General features: G+C 50.8%; 1 protein-coding gene across 11 annotated transcripts in view; it reads right to left on the bottom strand.

Moving 5' to 3' along the window:
* The window catches only part of ZHX2 (zinc fingers and homeoboxes 2), a 173,568-nt gene that overhangs the window by 147,662 nt on the left and 12,673 nt on the right, over positions 1-13,233 (bottom strand). The gene's annotated exons all lie outside the window — the stretch shown is intronic.

Here is a 13,233-nt window from a genome sequence, read left to right as displayed (position 1 = left end):
TTCCTCTGTTTTGTGCATTTGCAGTGCAAACTGTGACGACATGGACAGTCTCTGTTGATAACTACTGATTAGGAGCACCGACGCAGACTAGTCAGGTTTCGATCTTAGTACGGGAACTCGCTCACTAGCTTTGGTAACCTGGCAAGTTATTCCCTTCTCTGTAACTGATTATTCAACTGTACAACCAGAAGGCGTGTGGTGAGAATTACGGATTATGAACGATAATGACGGGGCTAACAGGTGAGAGCTTTGAACTCTGCTGATCACAGCCAGGGCTCCAGACACGTTATTGTTATCTATCAGTACTGTTTTCATTGTTGCCTAGCCCCTTGCAGTTTACCCGAGGTGTCCATATACGTCGTATGTGGTCCTCATATCTAAGAGGAGTCAGGGCAGAAATGACCGTGTCTCTTAAAAGTCTGTAAAGATATAACTATTAGTCCCATTTTACAGATGAGCAAGTAAATGGAAAACAAGGTGAGTGACCTGCCCAAGGGGACAGGATGGTTCAGAGTCAGGAGCAGTCATGAAGACCCATTTGAACTCTCTTGACAACAAGGCTGGGTGCCTTTGGACAAATCACTGTACCTCTCTAAGCCTCGTCTGAACAACAAGAGGGCTCAAGTCAAGGCCTCGGTTCCACCACTCTCTAACAGAGACGCGATTGGCGCTGCAGTTGAAAGGAGGTCTCCCGAGTCAGACTCCGGACTTGAATTAGGGGTCTTCCACTTACCACCTGGATGATCTTGGGCAAATTACTTAGCCTCCCTGGGCCTCAGTTCCCTCATCTGCAAAATGGGGCTAATAACAGAACCCACCCTAGAAGATAGTTATGGGAACTGAATGAGTAAACTCGTGTAACATCTCAGGACAAGACCTGGCCCATGAAAGCGCACAGTGAATGTCAGCTGTTATTCCCCAGCCATAGGTGGCCACCCGGCCTCCTATACCCTGTCAGCCCTATGCCCTGTGTATCAGCACCGCAGCCTCCCTCCTGACCACGTGGAGCCCACCGGGCAGGGCATCACCTGTGGTTTCCAGGTTGGGTGGTCTCAGGCAGAAGTGTTAAATTCTCAACTTAAATTCAAAGGCCACCTCCAAGTGCTTAACGTTTCAACCTGAATGGAAGAACCTACTTGTCTATTTCTGCCTATAACACTGATGGTAGTGTTTTTGCTTTCCTTCTCATATACTCTGAAAACCCCGAAAAAATGTCAAAAAGAATTCACTGAGTCAAGTATGTGATAGTATTTAAACTCTTAGGAGTGAACCATTTCCTACATTACCAGAAGCATACAGGGATGGTATTTTCAATTACATTACTCAATAAATATGCTATTCAGGGCCTGACTGATGTTGTTATCACAGTTAACAGGACAGTGGTTCGTTCGTTCCACTGGAAGATATCTGAGCCCACCCTGGAGCCAGGCATTGGTCCCATGCTTTGATGATCCAATGACAATAATAGTAGCAGCAGTAGCAACCGCACTCCTACTTACCAATCACCTATTGTGTTGGATCACCTCCCTTTGCTCTGCAGATCCACTCTCCACCCTTCTCCACTCTGTTCTGTGACTCCCGTGGACTGTTTCAGTGGGGGTCCTCACCCTCTACATCCAGGTGAGTTCTACTACTGAGGGGAACCAGTGTGAGGTCAGAGGGTCAATGGAGAGTGAGGTCTCACCACCACTGTGGGACCCAGAAAAAAAAAAATGAATCTGTGCCTCAGCTTTCCCATCTGCCAAATGGGTCAAATAGTAATACTTACCCCGTAAATATGGCTTAAATGAATTAATGGGTTTAGAACAGTGCTGGCCATAGTCGGCCCACAGTAAATGTTAGTTCTTACTCCTTATTATCTTATGGGACAGCTACTCTGCTCCAGCTACCCCGCTGTCTTGAGTTCCAGTGGCCTCTTGCCCCTTCAGGTATAGGGGGGACAAGGCCTTCAGCTGCTAGCCTGGGGCTTCCCCAGGTCTTGTTGGCTCTGTTTAACCTGCCTACCCCACTGTCAGTAGTCCATTCATTAGCTCCCCTTTTACCTCCTCATTACCTGCTGGGACCCTAACTCAGACACCTGTACATACTGTGTTCTAGGTAGTTTTCATGAACTTTCTCTAATGCTTTGCAACCCCCCTGTGAAAGAGGCATTATTGTGCCCATTTCTAAAGATAGGAAAACTGAGGTTTAAAGTCCAACCCAAGCCCCACAGATAGGAAGTAGTTAAGCTGAGTTTCAAACTTCAGGCTTAGCTTTCATACCCAGGCCCGGCTTTAACGCCCAGTGAAAATGACACAGGCATCCCCGACATCCCCCAAGCTTACAGACAAGAGGTGATGACAGTCTTGCAGAGATGGTGACTCTGGTAGGAATAAGAACACTGAACCTGATAAAAAACCGAGGGCATCCAGGATTGGAGTGTTAGTCAGAGATGGCTTCCCAGAGGAGGTGATATTAACCTGACTCATAAAGAGGGGAAGTTACCCTGGAGGGAGAAGGACTGGAAGGTGTAAAGGTCCAGAGGGAGGAGAGTCAGAGAGAAGGAGCTTCATCAGGAGCTGCAAGTAGTTCAAAAGTCCTGGAGCAGAGAACTGGAGGGGGAGGTAATGACAGGAGAGGGGTTTGGGTCCTGATGATGTCAAGAAGCGTGGATGCTGTGCTGAAGAGCTGGGACTCAGACGTTCTGGTGCTGATGCTTGAACAGGAGGTGCTCTGGTCATCCGTCCATGACGGCCAGCTCGGTCAGGACAGAACGTCTTTCTGTTTCAAACCTATCAGGGAGCTCTGCATACAGTTGGTGGCTCGATGAATGAGAATGAAAACTAACAGAGCGAATTCGAGTGGAGAGCTGTTCCTCTGAGTCTGAGCAGATGCTCCCATGCCCCACCCACATGCCCCCACCCGTCCCGCTCCAGTGCACAGTGGCCTCGCTTCCAACTGCCGACACCTGGGTTTTCGCGCCTGGGGGCTCTCCCTGGTTTCAGGCCCACTTTGCTTCCTGGGCGGCAGGCTGGAAGCACAGGAGAATCCGGCCCCTCAGGGAGCAGCCCACAGCCGTGGTTGATGGAAGCTGGTGAGAAAGCAGCATACCTGTCTCAGCCAACAGGTGGCCAGAGGTCCCGGTGGGATTAAGTTCCAGTTGCCCACTGTGATAACTTCCTTGAAAACGCTCCATGTCTTGCTACCTTCTCATCCCCGTCTCACTTCCTGGCTCACCCACCAATTTCCTTCACTTCTCAGATAAACGATGTGCGCTTGGATCTTTGTCTTGGATTCTGCTTCTGGGGAACCCAGACTAAGACAGTCTGACTCTTGGTTTCACAGAATGAAAGAGCACAGAATAAAGGGTCTTCAGGGGTAAGCTTTCAGGGGCAGAAAACACAGACTCAATTGCTGGTTAATTGCAGAAGTGGGATTGATCTCACGTGCCGGTTGTGTGTACAAGCGAATCCAGGATCCTGTGTTCTAGCCTCGGCTCTGGATGCAGCATCGTATGCTGGAAAGAACGTGGGCTTTTGAGAGAGGCAGACCCGGGTTTGAGTCTAGGCTGGGCCACACATAGGCAGGGGACCCCTATTGTTAGTTATGTAGCACCTCAGTTTGCTCGGCTGGGAAATGGGGGCCACACCTACTGTGCATGGTTGTGATGATGTTCAAGTGTGAAAATGTAAGTAAAACACTTCATGGAGAGAAACTAGGTGCCTTTCTAGTGTCTTTTAAGGAACTGCTTATTCTATGTTCTAACTGCTGTCCACAGACCTCCAGTCGAGCAACGATCTCATGATTCGGGCAACCCTGTGTCTTTGCATATTTGTGCCTCCCAGGGGACTGGAGGCGCCTAAAAGATGGGGGGGTCACGTTTTACTCAACTTTGCATCCCCTGCATTTAGCACCTCACCTGGCACAGAGCAAGCACTTCATGAATGTTTGTTGAATGAATGATAAAAACGAAAGAACCCCTACCAAAACCATCCACCGCTGCCGATGGGTTTTCTGAGCATTTGTTCACTCGTGCAATCTCAGTTCTGAGTCCCACCATGCACCAGACGCCCTTCTAACAACACGACTGTGACCACGGAGCCATGTTCCTCCCTCAGGCGGCAGCTCACCCTCCGGTGAGGAGAGAGCAGTGATCTTCAAGCCAGGCTGCCCAGCAGACGAATCTGGGAAGCTTCTAAAATGAGCATGTCCCGGGGCTTCCCTGGTGGCGCAGTGGTTGAGAGTCCGCCTGCCGATGCAGGGGACGCGGGTTCGTGCCCCGGTCCGGGAAGATCCCACGTGCCGCGGAGCGGCTGGGCCCGCGAGCCATGGCCACTGAGCCTGCGCGTCCGGAGCCTGTGCTCCGCGACGGGAGAGGCCACAACAGTGAGAGGCCCGCGGACCGCAAAAAAAAAAAAAAAAGATAATGTCCCTATACGCCAGAAATTCTAATTGAATTCTTTGGGGGTGGGGCTGGGCAGTGGGGATTTAAAAAACCTTTTCAGGTGAATATACTGTGCTGCTGGGCTATGCACCAGAGGGTCAAGTGAGAAAAAGTAAGATCCTTTCAGAGCGTGAAGAAGGCCGAGATGAAAATAAAACAGAGGATGCGATTTAGCCAGTGGTTCTCAGTATAGGGGGAGGGAAGGATGGGACAACTGTGGCCCCATGGAGACATCTGGCAACATCTGGAGATGTTTGGGGGGCAACTGGAGGGAAGGCGCTACCGGCATCTGGTGGGCGAGGCCAGGGATGCAGCTGGGCACCTTGTGATGCAGAGAACAGCCCTGCACGAAGAAGACTCAGCCATCCGCAAGGGTCAAAGGTGGTGACATCGAGATCCCGGTCTGGAGGTCCGGGGAGCAGGGACCACGCCAGGGAAGGCCTCCCCGTGGAGGTGACAGGAGGGCTGAGCCTGAGTTCCAGCGCAAGTCCCTGGAGCAAGTGACGCGGCGCGCTGAGTGCGAGGTGGGCCCGGAGCCGCCGTTACAGCGCCGCACGGAAAGATGCCAGATGGTGAAACCGCCAAGTCTGGCTGGCGCCACCTACTAACCTAAGAGCGCTTCCACCTCTGCTCGGGGTGCCCTTTGGGGGTTGTTTGCCGGGCTGGGAGGGGGAAGGGAGAGGGAAATCCGGTGGCTTGTGCTTGGCTGCTTTCACTTTTAAGTGCCCACAGCCCCGTGTCCCCGCCCCCTTCCCAGGCTCAGAACCGGAAAGGGGGAAGGAGAGGCTGTTCATATACGCTGACCGCTCGGAGTCCCGCCACCACCTGCAGGCGCACTCTGTCCTCTTCTCCTAAAGCATTTCCTGCCGCCACCCCCTGGTCCCCAAAAGCTCTAACTGGCGGGGAAGGGAGATGGCTTTGGAGACATCCTGCCAGCCTCCTGCAGCCCTGGAAGAAGTGATTTCCCAAGAGAAACAGGGATCCACAGAGCCGTAAATAAACATGGCATTCCAGAGGCCGAGGGCTGGGAGGGCAGCCCGGCCAGCTTTGCCCACCGCCCCCCCCCCCTCACCGAGACGGCCCATTAACTTTTCCAGCAGGCGATGGGCCCCGAGAACCTGCCAGACCCCCTCCACCGGCCACGAGCCGCCCCTTCTCTGTCCCTTTCTCGCTTCTTCCCTGTAAATCAGTCCCAGGCCCATTGCCTTGGGAGCTGCACACAGCGGCCTGCTTGCTCAATACCACGTGGGCTTTCCAAGGAAACGTCATACCAGTTCCGTGGGCAATTTTGCTGGAGAGTCGAGTTCTTTGGTACAAGGCTTCCAGAAAGATCTGAGTCAACAGGCTCCTCTGAGGCAGGCTGGGTGGCAGCAGGCCTCTGACAAGCAGCCCAACCTGCAGGAGCCCTGCCAGCCCGGAGCGGGCAGAGCAAACCCAACCCACAGACCACTGGGAGGAAAAGTCACTCCAAGCCTGTGAGGCCACGTCCACTTTACAAGCGGGGACAGTGAGGCCAGAGAGGGGGCGAAGGACCCTCTCCAAGTCAGCAGGCAGTGGGGTGGCTGAGCTGGGAGACCCCAGGCCTCCTGACCCCCGCCTGTGTATAGAATTTCTTTCAGGACACATACTTATTCCAGAAGAGTGGAAAAGTTCCACGTCGACTCATTCAAACGGAAAGACGGAGGGTGCCCAGAACTGGCAGCCGTCTGGGGTTAGGAGGACGCTACTGAGAACCTCTGCTTCCCTAGTCTATAGAGTTCTCATCTGAGCTGAACACATTCCCCCCGTGTTCCCAGAGTCCCCAGATAGAAGCCCCATGTCAAAATCCTGTTCACGAGGAAAGCTGTCCGACCCGACTTACGAAACTCCATCTCACAGGAAGGGGCATTACGGGCATTTTGCAGGAATACGTTTAATTAAGTAATTATTTTACTAAAAATGATAATTTGCCCACTATCCTCTGAGAGTTTTATTCCAGATAGCCAGAATGAAGTAGCTAATTTGCAGTAAATACACCCTCTCTGCAAACGCAGGAGCAGGAATTTTTCTGTGTGTTGTTATTTTCAACAAACACCACACAAACCGATAGTCTTTTCATTCGTTGAAAGCCTCGGTTTACAGAGTTGGAGGTCTACAGCAGGGAACTTCCAAAACAAACCATCAGACTTAACGTATGTTTTCTGCTGTGAAAGTTGGATACAAACACCTTTGCACTGGCAAACAAAAGCCTCAAAAATATTAAACTTTCCAGCTGTGCTGTTTTAGCTCTGTTTGTGTGTGTGCGTGCACCTGTCTACACATGATATAACTTCCAGTTGTAGGTTTTTGTTTTGTTTTTATAAGTCTTTCAGGCAAACCTCCCACATGGTTTCGAAAGGAGGGGGAAAAAAAAAAAACCACGTTCTTTGTTCTTTAGCTCCTGGAGTTTAATAGGATTTTCTTTCCCCCTCCCCCATGGGAAAAGACTCTGCTCTTAAGTGACCACTAGCTATTCTCACGACTAACGCAAGCATTCACTGTTAACCTGCATTTCGGGTTACCGAGAGCACGTGGTGCAAAGATGTTTCATCAGTTGCCAGAACAAATGACCGAGTGCCAAATCTCCAACAGCTTGCCTCCTGGATAAGGGGTCACTGTGGGTCCATTGGTGCTGCCTGCCTCAGGAATTCCACAAATATTTACTGAGCACAAGGGGTGGCCACGACAGCTTGGGGGCTCACTGTGCTGTCTCCCTCCCGCTGTTTCTGCAGAAGCCAAGGGTTGCAGGCCCAGCACCGGCTTCCTCCGTGGGCGTCTAGCACAGCAGAAAAGCTGGAGGCCACCATGACCCTGGCAACCAGTACCATGTGAACCCAGGACAGGGGAAGAGGGCAGGATGGGATGGGGCTGGGATGAAAGGGACCTAAGGGTGACTGGTGTCGTCTGTCGTCAAGGTCACCTGAACTGCAAGACAGACAGACTCTAGCTGTACCAGACCAGCTAGGAAGAACCAAAAGCATTTTATTTTTCTCCAAAGTAAATTCAGTTGCTGCTACCCGTGCAAAGCAAAGGCAGAGGGTTGGTGAGATGCAGGCGGATGAGACTCTTCCAGAAGCTTGGAAAGAAGAAGCTGACTGCATCTCAGGGTCCAGCGGGGTCATCGAGACCGAGAGTTTCTCGTAATCAGAAAGACTGGGCACTGGCCTGCTCTCTCCTCGGATGACCAGCCCCACCACAACCAAGGCCTCTAGTTCGTGGAGATAATCAAGTCATACCAGTATATTCTGGGCACCAAAGCAGCTACAATATGTGAAATCCACCAAAAAGATATTTAATAGTACTTCTTTGGATTTATATCTCTTCCACCTGCACCCCCCGTCCCCCAGTATGAAATGATTAGCTTGGTCAGAGAACTTGGCATGAAATTCTAATACTGCAAATCAAACAAGAAATTAGTGAAGCACAAGCAAAAAGCACAGGGCTCTAGCCCAGTTCCCACTGCTAGTAACGTGACATCGTGTGTGTCCTTTACCTTCTGTGATGGAGGGAAGGATGGCTGCAGCCTTCACCACCTCCCCATTTCCCCCCAAAACCTAGGAGTTGGATGGAGAGAAGGACTTGTCAGCTCTCCTGCCCTGGGCACTCCAGGTTGGTGGAAAGGCGTATGGGCAAGGTGTTAAGAGCTTAGAGAGGTGAAACACTGTATCCTTTATTTCTTTGGCTGCACCGCAGGTCATGCAGGGTTTTAGTTCGCCGGCCAGGGATAGAACCTGGGATAGGACCTGTGCATGCTGCAGTGGAAGCGCAGAGCTCTAACCACTAGACCACCAGGGAATTCCCGAAACACTGCATCCTTAACATTCCCGGATGTAAGTGTAGAGGAGAGAGGAACACTTTTTGCACCGTTGATGCAGTTTGTTGTCCTGGAGCCAGCTTTGGTATTGAAACCTTTTATAGTAGCAGAGGGGCCTTTCATGCCCCAGGGAGAGCCTGGGTTTCCTCTCCTATAAAACCTCAGAGGGTTGGACTAGGTGATCTTGGAGGTTGACAATAACATTGGTTGGCTGACTGTTCAAGACAGGAACTATGCAAAGGTGATAAGCAACAAACGCTTGGCTGGTTAATTATGGGATTCCATTGGTTGAAGAGGGTCCTTATTTTCTGAGTAGAGCTCAGGGGCCACATGCAATGTTTTCAGAGTTAAGATTCAAACACAGGACCATTCCTGGGCAGGATGCTGGGATCAAGGTTCTTAAGTTACTTTGCAAGGTCATTTAAAACATGTAGAAAGTTCCATAGAGAAATAAACATATCTAGACTGAAGCAGTATCTTATTCACCACTGTAGCATTTAGCAGGGTGCCTGTAGTAGGAGGTGGAACACTTCTTGTACGAATCAACAAAGTGTCCAACACTCAGAACACTTCTGACACTCCCCCCACCTCCGGAATGTATAGGCATAGCTGAATCCACGAAAAGCTTTCAACCACTTACCTTAATGGCACTCGTATTTAATCCCTGGCCTTTTCTGCCTCCCCTACATACTCCCAACCTCACAAATCAAGTGTTGGGTTTAGAACCAGCTAGACCTGCCAGGGAAGCTGAGCTCTGCCCCTTCCTAGCTGTGATCCTTCACCTCGCTGAGCCTCAGTTTCCTCATTTATTACATGCAAATGATCAGGCCTCTCTCAGGAGGAAAGGAAGAGTCAGGCCCTCCGAGGGGAGGTGGGTGGAGTATATAAATTAATCCACTAGTGCTGAGGCTCCACCCGGCGCAGAGCACACTTGCTTGTGGTAAATACCGGCCATTAGAGTTACTCCTGTACTCAGCATCATTCGTGCTTGGCAGTGATTAGGGCCTCGTCGGGGCTTCCCTGGTGGCGCAGTGGTTGAGAATCTGCCTGCCGATGCAGGGGACAGGGGTTCGAGCCCTGGTGTGGGAGGATCCCACACGCCGCAGAGCAACTGGGCCCATGAGCCACAACTACTGAAGCCTGCGCGTCTGGAGCCTGTGCTCCGCAACGAGAGAGGCCGAGACGCACCACGATGAAGAGCGGCACCCGCTCGCCGCAACTAGAGAAATCCTACGCACAGCAACGAAGACCCCACGCAGCCCAAAATAAATAAATAAATTTATTTTTAAAAAAATTAATTTCCTTTATGCCAGACTGGATGCTCAAGGCAGAACCAAACTGGAATGGTACTCTACAAAATGTAAGAAAGGTAAATATGCTGCAAAAAAATTAACTTGCACTTTTGATGGTCTTTCGGATCCTCAGGACCACTTCCCCACATACCACTGGGCAGGACAATTGGACACTCTCCTTAGAGCAAAAAGTGACACTGGACCAAGTGGCAGGAAGTTTTGTTCAGATCTGGGCTTCGCCACTGGTCCTCTTCACTCCCTGAGCCTCAGCGAGGCAGAGAAGCAGCACCGTCAGTCAGCCCAGGATGTGGCTGGATACAGAGACACGCCCTACTCGACAGACATCCACGTGCTCTGCCACGTTCCTCCAGGCTCCTTGCAATTAGGCTGGGTCACGTGAGCAGAAGTGACATGTTTAAAGAGTGTGTATGTGGCCCTTTGTCTTCCTCTTCAGCAGCCTGAAAGCCGGTTCTTTGAAATGACATGGCTAAAAAATTTAGCCTGGGGACTTCCCTGGTGGCGCAGTGGATAAGACTCCGCGCTCCCAGTGCAGGGGGCCCGGGTTCTATCCCTGGTCAGGGAACTAGATCCCAGATGCATGCCGCAACTAAGAGTTCGCATGCCACAACTAAGGAGCCCGCCGGCCGCAACTAAGACCCGGTGCAACCAAATAAATAAATAAATATTAAAAAAAAAATTTAGCCTGCCTGGATCCCTAAGTCATAGCTACCTTGAAGAGCTCTTGTCCTTCAGTGAATTTCATGAAAGTAAGAAATAATCTTTGCTTGGTTAAGCCACTAGGATATCAGGGTTTATTAGTCACTGCATCATAGCTTAGCCTAAGCTGACTACTCATACATCTCATTCAGTGCCTGTTCCAGAGGGTTCATGCATGTTTGTCACAGAATGGCCAATTATTCTCTATTTTACACACACACACACACACACACACACACACACACACACACACACACACACACACACGATTGAAATCTCATAGTAAATTGGCCATCTCTCTTGTGACAAGTATTTTTTTTTTTCTTCCCACCCCAGAGGAAAGATATTTGGTGCCCAAACTGTAAGAGGACAAGTATCTTGAGAATAAGAAGCTGTATTAGTGCCAGGAAGCACCTTCTAAGGGAAAGAGAAAAGATGCCTTTGTTACTCATTCTAGCCATGCAACCGTTTACATCAAAATAGTAGACTCTGTATCTCACACTAAAGCACTTAACACAGTCTTAATAACCTTTAATTTACATGCCAGCTCTGCAACGTGGCAAGTACTTGGGCTCTGATGTCACTTGGGCCTGCCTTTAAATCCAGTTAATTTCATAAAGCCTCAATTTCCTCATATGTAGAATGGGTATAAAAATTTCTACTAACTGGGGTTGCTGGGGGAATGAAATAAAATAAGACAAGGTAGAGAATACAGTATGCTTGGTTCTATGGCTGGCGTGCAGCAGGCATTCAATCAACGTGTGTCCTTCTTTCCTACCACCTTTAGAGTTTGGTCTCAAGTTCAGACTTGGCCAAAAAATAAATAAATAAAAATTTACCATTGGAATTGGTAGAAAGATCCTGCAATGCCACCTGTCATATTGCTCTGGGTGCCACACAGGAAGGTGGACTCAGTGTTTCTGGAAGGAAACAGAGGCTACAGCCAAGTAGAGGGAGGAAGTGGACCCAGGATGCACACAGAGGCCAGATGTCCAGACAAGGTAGCGGGGCTGAGCCAGGGAGGCAGGCAGATCAGCAGAATTTGGCCCAGAGGCCCCAACCCTGGGACAAAGGCAGCCTGGGACGGAAGCCTCCTTGCCGGCTTCCTGTGACGAAATGGTCCAGTGACTGTCCTTTCAGGCACTGGCAAGGACCAGCCACCAGGGGCAGCAGCGGGCAGCAACTCCTATTTAACTACCTCGTGCTGACCCAGAACACAGGCTCCCGAACAGGCTTTGGTGAAAGAATCATTTAGTCATTTGTAGAACCATCCAGTCACTCGAGAGACGCTCATTTGGAACCTACTCAGTGGGCCAGCCCTGGGCGGGTGCTGGGAACACAAAGACAAAGAGGACAGTCTCCCTTGGAGCGCAGGGGTGGTCCACAGCTTTTCACAGAGACAGATGTGCAAACAGATCAAAATCCACGTGCTAAGATTTCTAAGTGGTTATTTCCGTGGCATACTAGCCTCTCGGAGGGGAGAGCAAGTATCTCTCTAGCAGGAATAAGTAGATTTTGCTAAGTTTGGAGGATGAGTCTTCCGGGGAGAAGGACCTACGTGTGGAAAAGGAAAGAAAAGGGAGAGAGGATGGCACACGTGGGGTTTAGGGGTCAGCCTTGAATGGCTGACGGGTGGGACACATGGCAGAGCAGAGGAAGAGGTTATGGCAAAATACGTCTGGTAGGTAGAGGTTGGCTCTCGAAGAGCTGCCATGCCAGGCTCAGGAATCTGGACTTTATTCTATGGGTTAGAAGTTACTAAGCAGCAGTCCTTGGAATGGACAGGAAAGCTCACTTAAAATTTTTTGATCTTGGGTGCTTCAGACTGGACATATGCTTTCTCCTTTGACCCACTCCCCACCACTCCCTAATGTCCTCCACTTGACCCCTTTCCTTGTTTCTGCTACCTGCAAAGCCCCTAAAAGCATCTGGGTTTATGACTCCTGGGCATGATCAATTTTCGTATTTTAGAACCAAACGTCAGTGGCGTGGAGGCAGGGAGAGAATGGTGACAGATGCCACGACATACATTCCTTCTGATAACTTCCTCCATCCCCCTCTTATTGAAAAAGCCAGATGCAAAAACATCAACTCTGGAAGAGTTCCTGTTCACTTCTGGGTAGGCAGGCCCATCAGGACTCCCTCTTCCTAGTTCAACACACACAGATTCTCCTTTATTCGATTCTGTTGATCAATGAAACAATGATTTATTGAGCCACCACTCAGCCAGAGCTAGGGCTTCAGATGGCAGGAGCTGAGGGGGCGGTGTGGGGGTTAAAGTGTAGAGCCCTCAGGTCCAGCAAGCCTGAGGTCTTGTCATGGTGTCAGAACACACCTGAGACCAGCGCTGGGGCACACGGTGACCCTGCAGCACGGACTGCCCAAGCTCAGCGTGGCAGCAGGCGTGGGGCAGGCACGGTGTGTGCACAGGGCTGGGGAGGGCACCCGCCGGGAGGTCTGAGTGCCTTCGGTCCCGTGGCTCTGCCACCAAGCCGCCTTCCCCTGTGGCAAGACCACTGAGCTTCAGTTACTAAGAGAGGTGGGTCTACTTTAAGCCACGTACAGAATCTACGGGGCCTCTGACCAAGCCGGGCATCATTTCTATGATTTTTGTAACTGAAACGTCTTCTGTACCCAGACATCTTGACATTGATTCCCCAAATCTCCTACCAGGATCAATCAGTGCACCCCTCTCCAACCCTGAAAGGCCAGCAGGCTGAGGTGTTTACAACCCAGGCCACCGACAGGGCCCCTTCACCCAGCTGGGGAAAACCAGGGGACTGTCAATTCAGCACAGAGGACCCAAGGCCATTCCTCCCCCGGCTTACCTTGACCCCCACTAGTATCGTCCATTAGGTCTTTTCTCAGTCTGGGAGCACAGGAATTGCGCTCTGGCTTTGGAGGTAACAGAGCCAGACCTGGAGTGTCTACAGCCCGAATGGGGACACCCGTGAGTTGGAGAGCTAGCG

Source organism: Kogia breviceps, chromosome 17 (assembly GCF_026419965.1).
Source record: "Kogia breviceps isolate mKogBre1 chromosome 17, mKogBre1 haplotype 1, whole genome shotgun sequence".
Classification (NCBI taxonomy): Eukaryota; Metazoa; Chordata; class Mammalia; order Artiodactyla; family Physeteridae; genus Kogia; species Kogia breviceps.
The sequence above is the reverse complement of the archived record's forward strand: the minus strand, read 5'-3'. Positions and strand labels throughout refer to the sequence as shown.